The sequence below is a fragment of the Saimiri boliviensis genome, chromosome 6, assembly GCF_048565385.1.
Source record: "Saimiri boliviensis isolate mSaiBol1 chromosome 6, mSaiBol1.pri, whole genome shotgun sequence".
Classification (NCBI taxonomy): domain Eukaryota; kingdom Metazoa; phylum Chordata; class Mammalia; order Primates; family Cebidae; genus Saimiri; species Saimiri boliviensis.
Window position 1 is genome coordinate 114273684 of NC_133454.1, and position 16383 is coordinate 114290066.

General features: G+C 47.0%; 1 protein-coding gene across 15 annotated transcripts in view; it reads left to right on the plus strand.

The window, feature by feature from the left end:
• Positions 1–72: 72 nt before the first annotated feature.
• ATG13 (autophagy related 13) overlaps positions 73–16383 on the plus strand; it is a 62925-nt gene continuing 46614 nt past the window's right edge. For 3 of the 15 annotated variants that reach the window (XM_010333994.2, XM_074401386.1, XM_039470397.2), the window contains exon 1: positions 149–598. The gene's annotated coding sequence lies outside the window, so the exon portion shown is untranslated. Of the gene's footprint in view, positions 599–969; positions 1080–16383 lie in introns of all 15 variants that reach the window. The other 12 variants (XM_074401383.1, XM_010334005.2, XM_074401384.1 and 9 more) reach the window with 11 other exon arrangements.

Consider the following 16383-nt stretch of genomic DNA (forward strand, 5'->3'; position numbering starts at 1 on the left):
CGCCGCCGCAACCTGCGGTTCGTCTCCGCACATTCCACATGCGGCCCAAATGGTCTCTCTCTCTCCTCAAACACCTCTTTTCCGTCTTTATTTATCCTGCGTAGCTTAGAAAGATTGGACAAGAAAGCTTACGTGGGAAGGAAATCAACTTTCCTGGAGATTTAGAGGACTGAAAGAATAAATAGGGCTTCCATGCTGTGCCGAAAGTGCGACTAAGGTTAGGCATCTGGATTTCCGCCGTACCCCTCTTCCACCCACCTCGGCCTTTCTGAAGCGGATGAAAACAAACACTAACGATGGCGGCGCCGGGAAGCTACCGGCTGCTGGGCTAAAGGCAGGAGTGACCGCTTAACCACAGAGGGAAGCCCTGAAGGGCGCCAGTCGACGTGAGTGCGACAACTCGCGGAGTGCTAGGAGCAAAACGTCTGGGGCCTGCGAGTCAGGACCCTTCTGAAGCCGTAGTTGTCTATCTGCGACCTGTGCCGTCACTGCAGCTGCGGAGCGCGAAACCCTCAGCCAGGTGGCGCGGCTGGCCGGCCCCAGGCCCCGGCCTCCGTAATGAGATCCCGGAGCTACTCTCTGTGCCGCAGCTTCGCAGGTACTAACTTTGAGGGGGAGATACCCCAAGATCTCTCAGCGCCCCCGGATGGGAGGCTATGGATCTGCGGCCCGTTGGCTGCTACTTCGTAGAAGTGGAAGGGGATTAGCCGCGGTTCAATCCCCTCGGCCCCTGAGTTTTCTATGGGAAGTTGGGTTGGTGTTAGGCCCCATGGCCTTGCTTGTTTGAGAGAGAATCCCCTCCACCCCGGAGCTTTCCTGTCTACTTTTTCAGCTCTTTGGGTTAGGTCGTCAGGCGTTTTGGAGGTAATTTGGGGGGGCCATAACGCCTGGCTTAGGTGCCTATATGAGTGAGGTAGGGTTTCATTCAGTCAAGATTTGTTGAGTGCCAAATATGTACTCCGCGTGTAGGTGAGGGTGACTGTTGACTAGTGAAAAAAGGGACCCAAGGTTCACGACTGTCTTCTTACTGGCAGTGGAACGACCAGTGGAAACCAGCGATCCATTCTCATTAAAGAGGGGTAAGTGGCTAAGCACCTTCTTGAGCTAATCACTAATTCACCTCAGTTTTCACTTTTCCAGTGAGTTCCCAGTTAGCTTGGTCAATTCAGCGTAGCATTTCACTTGTAATATTTCTTCGTTGTCTGGCCACCCCACAGCCAAAAAGAAAAAAGAGAGGGAGGCCGAGACGGGTTGATCACCGGAGGTCAGGAGTTCGAGACCAGCTTGGCCAACGTGGTGAAACCCTGTCTCTACTAAAAATTCAAAACTTGGCTGGGCGTGGTGGTGGGCGCCTGTAATCCCAGCTACTTGGGAGGCTGAGGCAGAATAATTGCTTGAACGCGGGAGGCGGAGGTTGCAGTGAGCCGAGATTGCGCTGTTGCATGCCAGCCTGGGCGACAAGAGCAAAACTCAGTCTAAAAAAAAAAAAAGAGAGAGTGAGAGAAATTACCTATTTTCTCATTACATTTAGTTTAAAACTCATCTCCTAAGGTCACAGAATTTATTGGACACGTTCAATGGGAGATGTAGGATAATAAGACACAATGGACTCTTCCTTTGCACTAAGTTAGCTTCCAGATTTTGTGTGTTGTTTTATGAGTGTTTATCCTTTTTATGTGTGGATGTAGTGGCTCCAGCTCAATTAGAAGGTTTTTGTTGTTTTCAACTCTCCATTTTTCAGCTCAGGAAAAGTCTTTTAATATTTTGATTTTTAAAATTTTTATTAATGTTAAAATTCGTGTGCTGAATCAAGAGACCCCCTAAACAGGCTTTGTGTGAGCAATATGGCTGTTTATTCAGCTGGGTACAGGCGGGCTAAGGCTGAAAAGGGCCTCAGCAAAGGGCAGTGGGCTAGGAGTTGGTTTTATAGGTTTGGGGTGGGCAGTGGAAAGTTAACAGTTTGGGGCGGGTTTTTTTGCAAGCTGGGAGAGGGTTGTAGGTTTGCAAGCTGGGAGGGGGTCATAGGTTGTTAAGGAAGGTCCATTACAGAGTTGAATGGCCTTATCAATTAGGGCTAGAATAAGGAACAATAGAGAATGTCTCAAAGTTAAGTAGGCACCACAGGGGTTGATCATTTATTCTTCTTCCAGTTAAGTTAGATTTTCCAGGAACTCGTCTGGAGTGTCTGTGCAGGTCACAGAGGTTAACATAGTGTCCATGGCACTGTCAGTCAGCCTAAAAGACCTTACAATTAATATTATTACTGTTAGAGATAAGGTATTGCTCTGTCTGTCAGGTTGGAGTGCAGTTGGGCCTTCGTAGCTAACTTTAACCTCAAATACCTGGGCTCAGGGAATCCTCCCAACTCAGTCTTCCAGCAATGTGTTGGGATTACATATATAGGCCCGGGAGTTCGGCCCAGGAGCTTAATCTTGAAGGAAGTTTATTTGAACTTTAGGTCCAGAAGATTCTTTTTTTTTTTTTTTTTTTTGAGACGGAGTTTTGCTCTTGTTACCCAGGCTGGAGTGCAATGGCGCTGTCTCGGCTCGCGGCAACCTCCGCCTTCTGGGTTCAGGCAATTCTCCTGCCTCAGCCTCCTGAGTAGCTGGGATTACAGGCATGCGCCACCATGCCCAGCTAATTTTTTGTATTTTTAGTAGAGACGGGGTTTCACTATGTTGACCAGGATGGCTTCCTATCAAATTGTGGAGGCCAATTAAAAACTGAAAATAGGCTAGGTGCGGTGGTTCATGCCTGTGATCTCAGCACTTTGGGAGGCCGAGGTGGGCAGATCACCTGGGATCAGGAATTGGAGACCAGCCTGACCAACCAACATGGAGAAACTCTCTCTTTACTAAAAATACAAAAATTAGCAGGATGTGGTGCCAGATGCCTGTAATCCCAGTTACTTGGGAGGCTGAGGCGGGAGAATTGCTGAACCTGGGAGGCAGAGGTTGCGGTGAGCCGAGATCGCGCCGTTGCACTCCAGCCTGGGCAACAAGAGCAAAACTCTGTCTCAAACACACACACATACACACACAGAAATATCTGAAAATATTCTGTGACAGAATAGAAGAAGAATGCAAATGAGGCTGCCAGGGGGAATCAATCCTTTCTAAAGTTTGGTTTTTAAATCTTTAAAAGCATTTTAAAATTCCCAAAGGAATTTGAACATTATTTTTATGCCCTTGGAAGGTAGATTTCTTGCGCGCGCCCCCCCCTTTTTTTTTTTTTTTTTTTTTTTGAGATGGAGTTTCGCTCTTGTTAACCCAGGCTGGAGTGCAATGGCATGATCTCGGCTCACCGCAACCTCCGCCTCCTGGGTTCAGGCAATTCTCCTGCCTCAGCCTCCTGAGTAGCTGGGATTACAGGCACACGCCACCATGCCCAGCTAATTTTTTGTATTTTTTAGTAGAGACGGGGTTTCACCATGTTGACCAGGCTGGTCTCGATCTCTTGACCTCGTGATCCACCCGCCTCAGCCTCCCAAAGTGCTGGGATTACAGGCTTGAGCCACCGCGCCCGGCTTTTTTTTTTTTTTTTATGAAACAGAATTTCACTCTTGTGGCCCAGGCTGGAGTGCAATGATGCAGTCTTGGCTTACTGCAACCTCTGACTCCCAGGTCCAAGCGATTATTCTTCCTCAGCCTCCCAAGTACTTGGGATTACAGGCATGTGCCACCAAGCCCAGCTAATTTTGTATGTTTCTCCATGTTGGTCAGGCTGGTCTCCCCACCTCAGGTGATCTGCCCCTCTTGGCCTTCCAAAGTGCTGGGATTACAAGCTTGAGCCAAGGGGACTGGCTGATTTCTTGCTTTTAACTAAAGAGTAAATGTGGGCCAGTTTGTTAACAATCCTCCCAATGGGCTGGGTGGGGTGGCCATGCCCGGCCTCGCAATTAACATGCATGGCTGAACTTAATGTAGGGTCTTCTCCATAAAAAGGTAAATCAAGAATTCATAGGTCAGGCCGGGCGCGGTGGATCACGAGGTTGAGAGATCGAGACCATCCTGGTCAACATGGTGAAACCCCGTCTCTACTAAAGGTGCAAAAAATTAGCTGGGCATGGTTGCACGTGCCTGTAATCCCAGCTACTCAGGAGGCTGAGGCAGGAGAATTGCCTGAGCCCAGGAGGCGGAGGTTGCGGTGAGCCGAGATCGCGCCATTGCACTCCAGCCTGGGTAACAAGAGCGAAACTCCATCTCAAAAAAAAAAAAAAAAAAAAAAAAAAGAATTCATAGGTCATAGCTTACAGAAACCTCCCATGGAGCAGAAAAATAAAATGAAAAGAAGTAATAATTTGGCTGGGCTTGGTGGCTCAGGCCTGTAAGGGAGGCTGAAAGGTGGGCGGATCACAAGGTCAGGAAATCAAGACCATCCTGGCTAGCAAGGCGAAACATTGTCTCTACTAAAATACAAAAAATTAGCCAGGTGTGGTGTCACACACCTGTTGTCCCAGCTACTGGGGAGGCTGAGGCAAGAGAATCACTTGAACCCAAGAGGCGGAGGTTCCAGTGAGCCAACATCCTGCTACTGTAGCAGAACCACATGAAACAGATCTCTCTCTCGGACACCGAATATTGGAGGAAGGAGTTTATTCGGCCCGGAGCCTGATATCCAAGCTTGCCTAACAAAGGAAGGTTCCTTCTTTATATAGGCTTATACTTTAGATGTTACACCTGGAAGAATCTTAGGTTTATAGCTTAACATATGAAAAGGGTCTCTGTTTACAGTCCTAGGAATTACATATGAAAAGGGTTTCAGTTTACAGTCTTAGTAATTACATATGAAAAGAGTTTCAGTTTGCGGTCTTAGGAATGAAAAAGGGAAGTTTATAGTCTTAGGAAAAGGGAAGTTGATCTGGGATGCCTGGGTCTCCCTCTTCACTACTATACTCCAGCCTGGGCGACAGAGTGAGACTCTGTCTTAAAAAAAAAAAAAGGGCGCGGTGGCTCAAGCCTGTAATCCCAGCACTTTGGGAGGCTGAGGCGGGTGGATCACAAGGTCAAGAGATCGAGACCATCCTGGTCAACATAGTGAAACCCCGTCTCTACTAAAAATACAAAAAAAATAGCTGGGCATGGTGGTGCGTGCCTGTAATCCCAGCTACTCAGGAGGCTGAGGCAGGAGAATTGCCTGAACCCAGGAGGCGGAGGTTGCGGTGAGCCGAGATCGCGCCATTGCACTCCAGCCTGGGTAACAAGAGCGAAACTCCGTCTCAAAAAAAAAAAAAAAAAAAAAAAAAAAGAGTAATAACTTAGTATGGCTGTTTTGGAAAATACTGCCTTCACTTTTGATTTATACATATGAAAGAAATAGTAAAGAAATAGTTAGGCCGGGCGCGGTGGCTCACGCCTGTAATCCCAGCACTTTGGGAGGCCGAGGTGAGTGGATCACGAGGTCAAGAGATCGAGACCATTCTGGTCAACATGGTGAAACCCCGTCTCTACTAAAAATACAAAAATTAGCTGGGCATGGTGGCGCACACCTGTAGTCCCAGCTACTCGGGAGACTGACGCAGGAGAATTGCTTGAACCCAGGAGGCAGAGGTTGCGGTGAGCCGAGATCGCGCCATTGCACTCCAGCCTGGGTAACAAGAGCGAAACTCCGTCTCAAAAAAAAAAAAAAAGAAATAGTTAAGAGGTGGCTCATGGCTGTAAACCCTGCACTTTGGGAGGCCGAGGCATGTGGATCACAAAGTCAGGAGAGCAAGACCATTCTGGCCAATGTGGTGAAACCCTGTCTCTACTAAAATACAAAAACGAGGTAGGTGTGGTGGCATGCACCTGTAGTCCCAGCTACTCTGGTGGCTGAGGCAGGAAAATTGCTTGGACCCAGGAGGCGGAGGTTGCAGTGAGCTGAGATCACACCACTGTACTCACTCCAGCCTGACGCCTGGCGACAGAGCGAGACTGTCTCAAAAAAAAAAAAGAAAAGAAAAAAAACCAGCCAGGCATGGTGGTGCATGCCTGTGGTCCTAGCTACTCAGGAGGATGACGCAGGGGAATTGCTTGAACCCAGGAGATGGAAGTTGCCGTGAGGCGAGACTACGCCATTGTTGTAGCGATACAGCAAGACTCTGTCTTAAAAAAAAAAAGAGTCCGGGCGCAGTGGCTCAAGCCTGTAATCCCAGCACTTTGGGAGGCCGAGGCGGGTAGATCAGAAGGTCAAGAGATCGAGACCAACCTGGTCAACATGGTGAAACCCCGTCTCTACTAAAAATACAAAAAAAAAATTAGCTGGGCATGGTGGCGCGTGCCTATAATCCCAGCTACTCGGGAGGCTGAGGCAGGAGAATTGCCTGAACCCAGGAGGCGGAGGTTGCGGTGAGCCGAGATCGTGCCATTGCACTCCAGCCTGGGTAACAAGAGCGAAACTCCGTCTCAAAAAAAAAAAAAAAGAAGTGGTTAAGCATCATTTAATGTTCTTTCTTCCTTTTTTTTTTTTTTTAAGACGGGGTTTCACCATGTTGGTCAGGCTGGTCTTGAACTTTGGACCTCAGGTGATCCACCCGCCTTGGCCTCCAAAGTGCTTGGATTACAGGCGTGAGCCACCATGCCCAGCCTGTTTTTATTTATTTTCTAATTTTTTTTTCTTTATTTTTTTTCCTTTGAGACTGAGTCTTACTTTGTTATCTAGGGTGGGTGCAGTGGTAGGATCTCCTTTCACTGCACCTCCACCTCCCAGGTTAAAGTGATTCTCTTGCCTCAGCCTCTGGAGTAGCTAGGACTACAGGCACACACCACCACACCTGGCTAATTTTTGTATTTTTAGTAGAAATGGGGTTTCACCATGTTGGCCTGGCAGGTCTCAAACTCCTCCCCTCAGCCTTCCAGAACACTGGGATTATGGGTGTGAGCCACCACACCCTGGCAAATTCTTTCTAATCTTTAGGAGTTCTCCCCTACCTCCCAATTCCTTTTGTATACCACATAGCTATTACATCATTTGGAGAAAGATGACTTAAGAATTACTTACTGGCCGGGCGGGGTGGCTCAAGCCTGTAATCCCAGCACTTTGGGAGGCCGAGGCGGGTGGATCACGAGGTCGAGAGATCAAGACCATCCTGGTCAGCATGGTGAAACCCCATCTCTACTAAAAATACAAAAAATTAGCTGGGCATGGTGGCACGTGCCTGTAATCCCAGCTAGTCAGGAGGCTGAGGCAGGAGAATTGCCTGAACCCAGGAGGCGGAGGTTGCGGTGAGCCGAGATCGTGCCATTGCACTCCAGCCTGGGTAACAAGAGTGAAACTCCGTCTCAAAAAAAAAAAAAAAAAAAAAAGAATTACTTATTGAAATATAGATGATAACCCTGTTTTATTTTGCTGTTTTGAGACAGAGTCTCACTCTCTTTCCTAGGCTGGAGTGCAGTGGCTCAATCTCGGCTTACTATACTCTCCGCCTCCCAGGTTCAAGCGATTCTTCTGCCTCAGTCACCTGAGTAGCTGGGATTACAGGTGCCAGCTACCACACCCAGCCAATTTTTGTGTTTTTATGAGGTTTCACCTTGTTGGTCAGGCTGGTCTGGAATTCCTGATCTTGTGATCTGCCCACCTTAGCCTCCTAAAGTGCTGGATTATAGGCGTGAGCCACAGTGCCTGGCGAACACCCTGTTTTAAATATAAATTTAAGTATGTTTTTCCCCTTTATTCTATTTCTCCTGGAATTTTCAAGAAACCATATGTTAGCCTTATTTATTCATGGTATTGGTTTTAAAATTGTCCCTAGTTAACTATGGCTTTTTTTTTTTTTTTTTTTTTTTAGACGGAGTTTCGCTCTTGTTACCCAGGCTGGAGTGCAATGTCGCGATCTCGGCTCACCGCAACCTCCGCCCCCTGGGTTCAGGCAATTCTCCTGCCTCAGCCTCCTGAGTAGCTGGGATTATAGGCACGCGCCACCATGCCCAGCTAATTTTTTGTATTTTTAGTAGAGAGGGGGTTTCACCATGTTGACCAGGATGGTCTCGATCTCTCGACCTTGTGATCCACCTGTCTCGGCCTCCCAAAGTGCTGGGATTACAGGCTTGCGCCACCGCGCCCGGCGGCTTTTTTTTTTTTATTTGTTTTTTGAGACAAGATCTGGCTCTGTTCCCAGGCTGGTCTCAAACTCCTCTAGGCTCCTGCAGTCCTCCCACCTCAGCCTCCCAAAGTACTGGAATTACAAGTGTGAGCCACTGTGCCTGGCCTCAAGTATGGCTTTTATCTTTGTTTCATCCTATTTATTTAAGCATTTATTATAAATGCAATTAAGGCCATAAATTTTCCTCTGAATTCTCTTTTTGCTGTATTTTGTTAGTTTTATTGTCAAATATTTTCCATTTTGTTAATTTCTATATAATTTGTAACTTCAGGGTTTTTTTTTCTTCATTTTTTTTGAGGCAGAGTCTCGCTTTGTCACCCAGGTTGGAGTACAGTGGTGCAATCTCTGCTCATTGCAACCTCCACCTCCCAGGTTCAAGTGATTCTCCTGCCTCAGCCTCCCGAGTAGCTGGGATTATAGGCACACACCATCATGTCCAGCTAATTTTTGTATTTTTAATAGAGATGGGGTTTCATCATGTTGGCCAGGGTGATCTCGAACTCCCAAACTCAGGTGATCTGCCTGCTTCAGCCTCCCAAAGTGCTGGGATTACAGGTGTGAATCACCTCGCCCAGCCATACCTTCGGTTTTTAATTTAATGTTTCTTATTAAAAACTTTTAATTAGCCAGGCACAGTGGCTCACACCTGTAATTTCAACACTTTGGGAGGCCAAGGTGGGCAGATTGGTTGAGCTCAGGAGTTCGAGATTAGCCTGGGCAAGGTGGTGAAACCCCATCTCTACTAAAAATACGAAAAAATAGCTGGAGGTATTGGGGTATGCCTATGGTCTCAGCTACTGGGAGGCTGAGGTGGGAGATCACTTGAGCCCAGGAGGTTGAGGCTTCAGTGGATGGCACCTCTGTGCTCCAGCCTGAATGACTGAGTGAGACCCTGTCTCAAAAAAACTTCTTTTTTTTTTTTTTTTTTTTTTTTTTGAGACGGAGTTTCGCTCTTGTTACCCAGGCTGGAGTGCAATGGCGCGATCTCGGCTCACCGCAACCTCCGCCTCCTGGGTTCAGGCAATTCTCCTGCCTCAGCCTCCTGAGTAGCTGGGATTATAGGCACGCACCACCATGCCCAGCTAATTTTTTTTTTTTTTGTATTTTTAGTAGAGACGGGGTTTCACCCTGTTGACCAGGTTGGTCTCGATCTCTCGACCTCGTGATCCACCCGCCCCGGCCTCCCAAAGTGCTGGGATTACAGGCTTGAGCCACCGCGCCCGGCCTCAAAAAAACTTCTTAATTTACACATGGTTATCCTTGCATTGTTTATTTCTAGTTTATTGGATTGGGCGCAATTTTGTCTTGGAAATTTTTTGTGTGGGGCCAAGAGTGTGATCAATTTATATAATGTTCCTTGGTCCTTAGAGAAATATGTAAAAGGTAAAAGGTAAAGGGATGTAATTAACAGCTTTACTGAGTATATCATGTGTGGTAAATACTCTTGTAGGTACTTTTTTTTTTTTTCTGAAACAAAGTCTCACTCTGTCACCTAAAATTTATAGGCTGGGCGTGGAGGTTCACACCTGTAATCCCAGCAATTTGGGAGGCTGAGGCGGTTGGATTATTTGAGGCTTGCATTAGAGACCAGCGCGTCTCTACTAAAAATACAAATATTTGCCAGGTGTAGTGGCACGCACCTATAGTCCTGAGCTACTTGGGAGGCTGAGGCACATGGATTGCTTGAACCTGGAGGTGGAGATTGTGGTGAGCCAACATCATGCCACTGCACTTTAGCCTGGGCTACGGAGCAAAACAAAACAAAAAACTTAGTGTACTAACTATACTGTATTCATCTATTTTTGTATTGGGTGGTATGTCCATATAATGAAATATTACTCTGCATTAAAAAGGAAGTAAATTTGCAATGTACTGAAGCAGGGATGATTAAAGTAATTATGCTAAGTGAAAATAAGCCAGTCACAAAGAAGGCAAATACTGTATGATTCCTGTTATTTTAAGTACCTAGGGTATTCAGAGTTATAGACAGAAAGTAGAATGGTGGTTGTCAGGGCTGGCAGTAATATGGAATGTGAGTTACTGTTTAATGGTTACATAATTTCAGCTGTACAAAATGAAAACAGATCTGGAGATGGTGTGGTGATCATTACACAACTTTACATACCACTAAACTCTTCACTTAAAAATGGTTAAGATGGGGCCGGGTGTGGTAGCTCAGGCCTGTAGTCCCAGCACTTTGGGAGGCTGAGGTGGGTGGATCGCCTGAGGTTGGGAGTTCAAGATAAGCCTGAGGCGGGTGGATCACCTGAGGTTGGGAGTTCGAGATAAGCCTGTAATCCCAGCTACTGGGGAGGCCTAGGTAGGAGAATCACTTGAACCCTGGAGGCGGAGGTTGCAGTAAGCCAAGATCACACCATTGCACTCAGACTGGGCAACAAGAGCGAAACTCCATCTCAAAAAAAATAAAAATAAAAATAAAAAAAGGTTAAGATGGTAAATTTTTGCCAGGCGCGGTGGCTCACACCTGTAATTCCATCTCTTTGGGAGGCTGAGGCAGGTGGATCAGAAGGTCAGGAGATCAAGACCATCCTGGCTAACATGGTGAAACCCTGTCTCCACTAAAAATACAAAAACTTAGTTGGGCCTGGTGGCTTGGGAGTAGTACTCGGGAGGCTGAGGCAGGAAAATTGCTTGGACCTGGAGGTGGAGGTTGCAGTGAGCCGAGATTGTGCCACTGCACTCCAGCCTGGGCGACAGAGTGAGACTTCGTCTCAAAAGAAAAAAAAAAGATGGTAAATTTTACATTATGTGTTAACCACAATACAAACATTGGAAAACAAAGTAGTTTGAAGTCTTACAAATTATAGCTCCCATTTAATTGTTTTCTGAGAGACATAAAAATACTTACCATTTTGTATATAAAAAGAAACTTTAGCCAGGCATGGTGGCTCATGCCTGTAATCCCAGCACTTTGGGAGGCAAAGGCGTGCAGATCACCTGAGGTCAGGAGTTTGAGACCAGCCTGACTAACATGGAGAAACCCAGTCTATACTAAAAATACAAAATTAGCTGAGTGTGGTGGCACACACCTGTAATCTTAGCTACTCGAGAGGCTGAGGCAGGAGAATCGCTTGAACCTAGGAGGCGGACGTTGCGGTGAGGCCAGATCACACTATTGCACTCCAGCCTGGCAATGGAGTGAGACTCTGTTTCAAAAAAAAAAAAAAAAAAAAAAAACTTGAAAGAATACATTGAGTAAGCTGGGCACAGTGGCTCACACTTGTAATCCCAGCACTTTGGGAGGCAGAGGTGGGCAGATTGCCTGAGCTCAGGGGTTTGCAACTGGCCTGGGCAACACCATAAAACCCTGTCTCTATTAAAATACAAAAAAATAGCCAGGCATGGTGGTGTGCACCCGTAGTCCCAGCTACTTGGGAGACTGAGGCAGGAGAATTGCTCGAACCTGGTAGGTGGAGGCTGCAGTGAGCCGATATTGTGCCACTGCACTCCAGCCTGGGCAACCATCAAGGCTCCTCTCAAAAAAAAAAAAAAAAAAAAAGGGCCGGGCGTGGTGGCTCAAGCCTGTAATCCCAGCAATTTGGGAGGCCGAGGCGGGTGGATCACGAGGTCAAGAGATCGAGACCATCCTGGTCAACATGGTGAAACCCCGTCTCTACTAAAAATACAAAAAATTAGCTGGGCATGGTGACGCGTGCCTGTAATCCCAGCTACTCGGGAGGCTGAGGCAGGAGAATTGCCTGAACCCAGGAGGCGGAGGTTGCGGTGAGCCGAGATGGCGCCATTGCACTCCAGTCTGGGTAACAAGAGCGAAACTCCGTCTCAAAAAATAAATAAATAAATAAATTAATTAATTAATTAAACAAACATCAAGTGGCATGCTTATTACCTGGGCGACAAAATAATGTATACCAAACCAAATAATAAACCAAACTTTCGTGACACGCAATCTATCTATATAATAAACCTACACATATACCTCTGAAGCTAAAATAAAAATTAAAACAAGCTTATGCATTAAAAAATCCACAGATGGGCCGGGCGCGGTGGCTCAAGCCTGTAATCCCAGCACTTTGGGAGGCCGAGGCGGGTGGATCATGAGGTCGAGAGATCGAGACCATCCTGGTCAACATGGTGAAACCCCGTCTCTACTAAAAATACAAAAAGTGAGCTGGGCATGGTGGCACGTGCCTGTAATCCCAGCTACTCAGGAGGCTGAGGCAGGAGAATTGCTTGAACCCAGGAGGCGGAGGTTGCAGTGAGCCGAGATCACGCCATTGCACTCCAGCCTGGGTAACAAGAGCAAAACTCTGTCTCAAAAAAAAAAAAAAAAAAAAAAAAAAATCCACAGATGATATCAGTGCTGGGATTATAGGCGTGAGCCACCGCGCTCAGCCAAATCAATACTTTAATGTTTGCCAAAGCATTTAAGGAAATGAACCACCCAGTCCACTAGGGGCAAAGAATATTGAAATTAAAGTAGTCCAGCGATAGCATATGTATATGAGTTGTATATTACAGATTTTAAAAGAGACTGGGGCTGGGTGCAGTGGCGCATGCCTGTAATCCCAGCACTTTGGGAGGCCAATGGATCACTTGACGTCAGGAGTTTGAGACCAGCCTGACCAACATGGTGAAACCCCCATGTCTACCCCCACCCCCCAAAAAAAATACAAAATTAGCCGAGCATGGTGGTGCATATCTGTAATCCCAGCTACTTGGGAGGTCGAGGCAGGATAATTGCTTGAATCCAGGAGGCGGAAGTTGCAGTGAGCCGAGATCATGCCACTGTACTCCAGCCTGGGCAACAAGAGAGAAACTCTGTCTGAAAAAAAAAGAGTATGGGAGAACACTAAGTGGGACTGTGAAAAAGAGCCAGTTATTTGGAGAAAAAGGAAGAGAAAGACCCATACATAGTATCTGTCATCTTTGCTCCTTTTTAGACAAAAAATTTATAAAGGCAAAATCTCTCTGTGTAACCTAGGCTGGAGTGCAGTGGCTGTTCACAGGTGCTGTCATAGTATGTTTTAGCCTTGAATTCCTGGCCTCATGTGATCCTCTTGTCTCAGCTTCCTGAGTAGGTAGGAATACAGGTATATGCCGTCATGCCTGGTTGTCCTTAATTTATATACTAATCTTAAATTTCAACCTACTGCTGTATATAAAATGATACAGCTGCTTTGGAAAACAATTTGGCAGTTCCTCAAAAAGTTAAATGTTGAATTACCATATGACTTAGGAATTTCACATCTAGTTATATACTCAAGGGGATTGAAAACATATGTTAATGTAAAAACTTACATGTGGATGTTGTTAGCAATATTATTCATACCAACCAAAAAGTAGAGACAAGTCAAATGGCTATCAACTGATAAATCAGCAAACACAATGTGCTATCACTAAACAAAAATGGATTATTATTCAACTAGGATTTCTTTTTTTTTTTTTTTTGAGACGGAGTTTCGCTCTTGTTACCCAGGCTGGAGTGCAATGGCGCGATCTTGGCTCACCGCAGCCTCCGCCTCCTGGGTTCAAGCAATTCTCCTGCCTCAGCCTCCTGACTAGCTGGGATTACAGGCAAGCGCCACCATGCCCAGCTACTTTTTTGTGTTTTTAGTAGAGACGGGGTTTCACCATGTTGACCAGGATGGTCTCGATCTCTCGACCTCGTGATCCACCTGCCTCGGCCTCCAAAAGTGCTGGGATTACAGGCTTGAGCCACCGCGCCCGGCTTAATGTGATCTTTAAAAAAAGAAATCAACCTACTACCTTCTCAGTGTTCTAAATCAGCCCTGCCTCTGCAATTCAAAAGCCAGGTCTATATCCCCTCTTGCCACTTACTCTCTATTCCCAGTACCCCTCATTGTGGTTTCTCAAAACTTCTTATTTATTTATTTGTTTATTTAGAGACAGCGTTTCGCCCTTGATACCCAGGCTGGAGTGCAATGGTGCGATCTCGGCTCACCGCAACCTCCGCCTCCTGGGCTCAGGCAATTCTCCTGCCTCAGCCTCCTGAGTAGCTGGGATTACAGGCACGTGCCACCATGCCCAGCTAATTTTTTGTATTTTTAGTAGAGACGGGGTTTCACCATGTTGACCAGGATGGTCTTGATCTCTTGACCTCGTGATCCACCCGCCTCGGCCTCCCAAAGTGCTGGGATTACAGGCTTGAGCCACCATACCCGGCCTATTTATTTTTTTATTTTTTTTATTTTTTTATTTTTTTTGAGACGGAGTTTCGCTCTTGTTACCCAGGCTAGAGTGCAATGGCGCGATCTCGGCTCACCGCAACCTCCGCCTCCTGGGTTCAGGCAATTCTCCTGCCTCAGCCTCCTGAGTAGCTGGGATTACAGGCACGTGCCACCATGCCCGGCTAATTTTTTGTATTTTTAGTAGAGACGGGGTTTCACCATGTTGACCAGGATGGTCTCGATCTCTCGACCTCGTGATCCACCCGCCTCGGCCTCCCAAAGTGCTGGGATTACAGGCTTGAGCCACCGCGCCCGGCCCCTATTTTTTATTTTTAAAGACGGGGTTTCACCATGTTGGTTGGGCTGGTCTTAAACTCCCAACCTCAGGTGATCCGCCCGCCTTGGCCTCCAAAGTGCTTGGATTACAGGCGTGAGCCACCACACCCAGCCTTCAAAACTTCTTTTCCTTGCTACCTTATACTCAGATCATTGTAAGCCTAATTTTTTCATGCTCACACTGTGACCTGATGATTTGAACTCTAGTATTACTTTGGCTGCCTTAAGTTTCCTTCTCCTTTTTTTCTTTTTTTCTGAGACAGGGTTTCGCTCTATTGCCCAGGTTGGAAGTCAGTGGTACAATCAGGGCTTACTGCGGCTTTGATCTTTAAAGTTCAAGTGAACCCCCGCCCACTTCAGCCTCCCAAGTAGCTAGGGCCACAGACATGTGCCACCATACCTGGCTTGTTTTTTTTTTCTTTTAATTTTTTGTAGGGATGGGGTTTCACAATGTTGCCCAAGCTGGCCTTGAACTCTTGGGCTCAAGTGATCTGCAGACCTTGGCTTCTCAAAGTGCTGGGAATTAGAGGCAGTGAGCCACTGTGCCTGACCCCTTCTCTTTTTTTACTGGTTTAAGAAGTTCAAGGCCGGGCGCAATGGCTCAAGCCTGTAATCCCAGCACTTTGGGAGGCCGAGGCGGGTGGATCATGAGGTCAAGAGATCGAGACCATCCTGGTCAACATGGTGAAACCCCGTCTCTACTAAAAATACAAAAAATTAGCTGGGCATGGTGGCGCGTGCCTGTAATCCCAGCTACTCAGGAGGCAGAGGCAGGAGAATTGCCTGAACCCAGGAGGCGGAGGTTGCAGTGAGCCGAGATGGCGCCATTGCACTCCAGCCTGGGTAACAAGAGCAAAACTCTGTCTCGAAAAAAAAAAAAAAAAAGTTCAAAAATGAGGAGATTTCTTCTTAGTTTGCCTAGTCTGTCTCACATATGTAGCTTCTTTTTTTTTTCGAGACGGAGTTTCGCTCTTGTTACCCAGGCTGGAGTGCAATGGCGCGATCTCGGCTCACTGCAACTTCCGCCTCCTGGGCTCAGGCAATTCTCCTGCCTCAGCCTCCTGAGTAGCTGGGATTACAGGCACGCGCCACCAGGCCCAGCTAATTTTTTTGTATTTTTAGTAGAGACGGGGTTTCACCATGTTGACCAGGATGGTCTCGATCTCTCGACCTTGTGATCCACCCGCCTCGGCCTCCCAAAGTGCTGGGATTACAGGCTTGAGCCACCGCGCCCGGCCACATATGTAGCTTCTAATATTTGCTTTTTTTTTTTTTTTTTTGAGATGGAGTTTCGCTCTTGTTACCCAGGCTGGAGTGCAATGGCGCGATCTCGGCTCACCGCAACCTCCGCCTCCTGGGTTCAGGCAATTCTCCTGTCTCAGCCTCCTGAGTAGCTGGGATTACAGGCACGTGCCACCATGCCCAGCTAATTTTTTGTATCTTTAGTAGAGACGGGGTTTCACCATGTTGACCAGGATGGTCTCGATCTATCGACCTCGTGATCCACCCGCCTCGGCCTCCCAAAGTGCTGGGATTACAGGCTTGAGCCACCGCGCCCGGCTTTTTTTTTTTTTTTTTTTTTTGAGATGGAGTTTTGCTCTGTCGCCAGGCTGGAGAGCAGTGGTGCTGTCTTGGCTCACTGCAACCTCCACCTCCCGGGTTCAAGCAATTCGCCTGCCTCAGCCTCCTGAGTAGCTGGGACTATAGGCACATGCCACTATACCCAGCTAATTTTTTTGTATTTTTAGTAGAGACGAGGTTTTATCTTGTTGGCTAGGATGGTCTCAATCTCTTGAC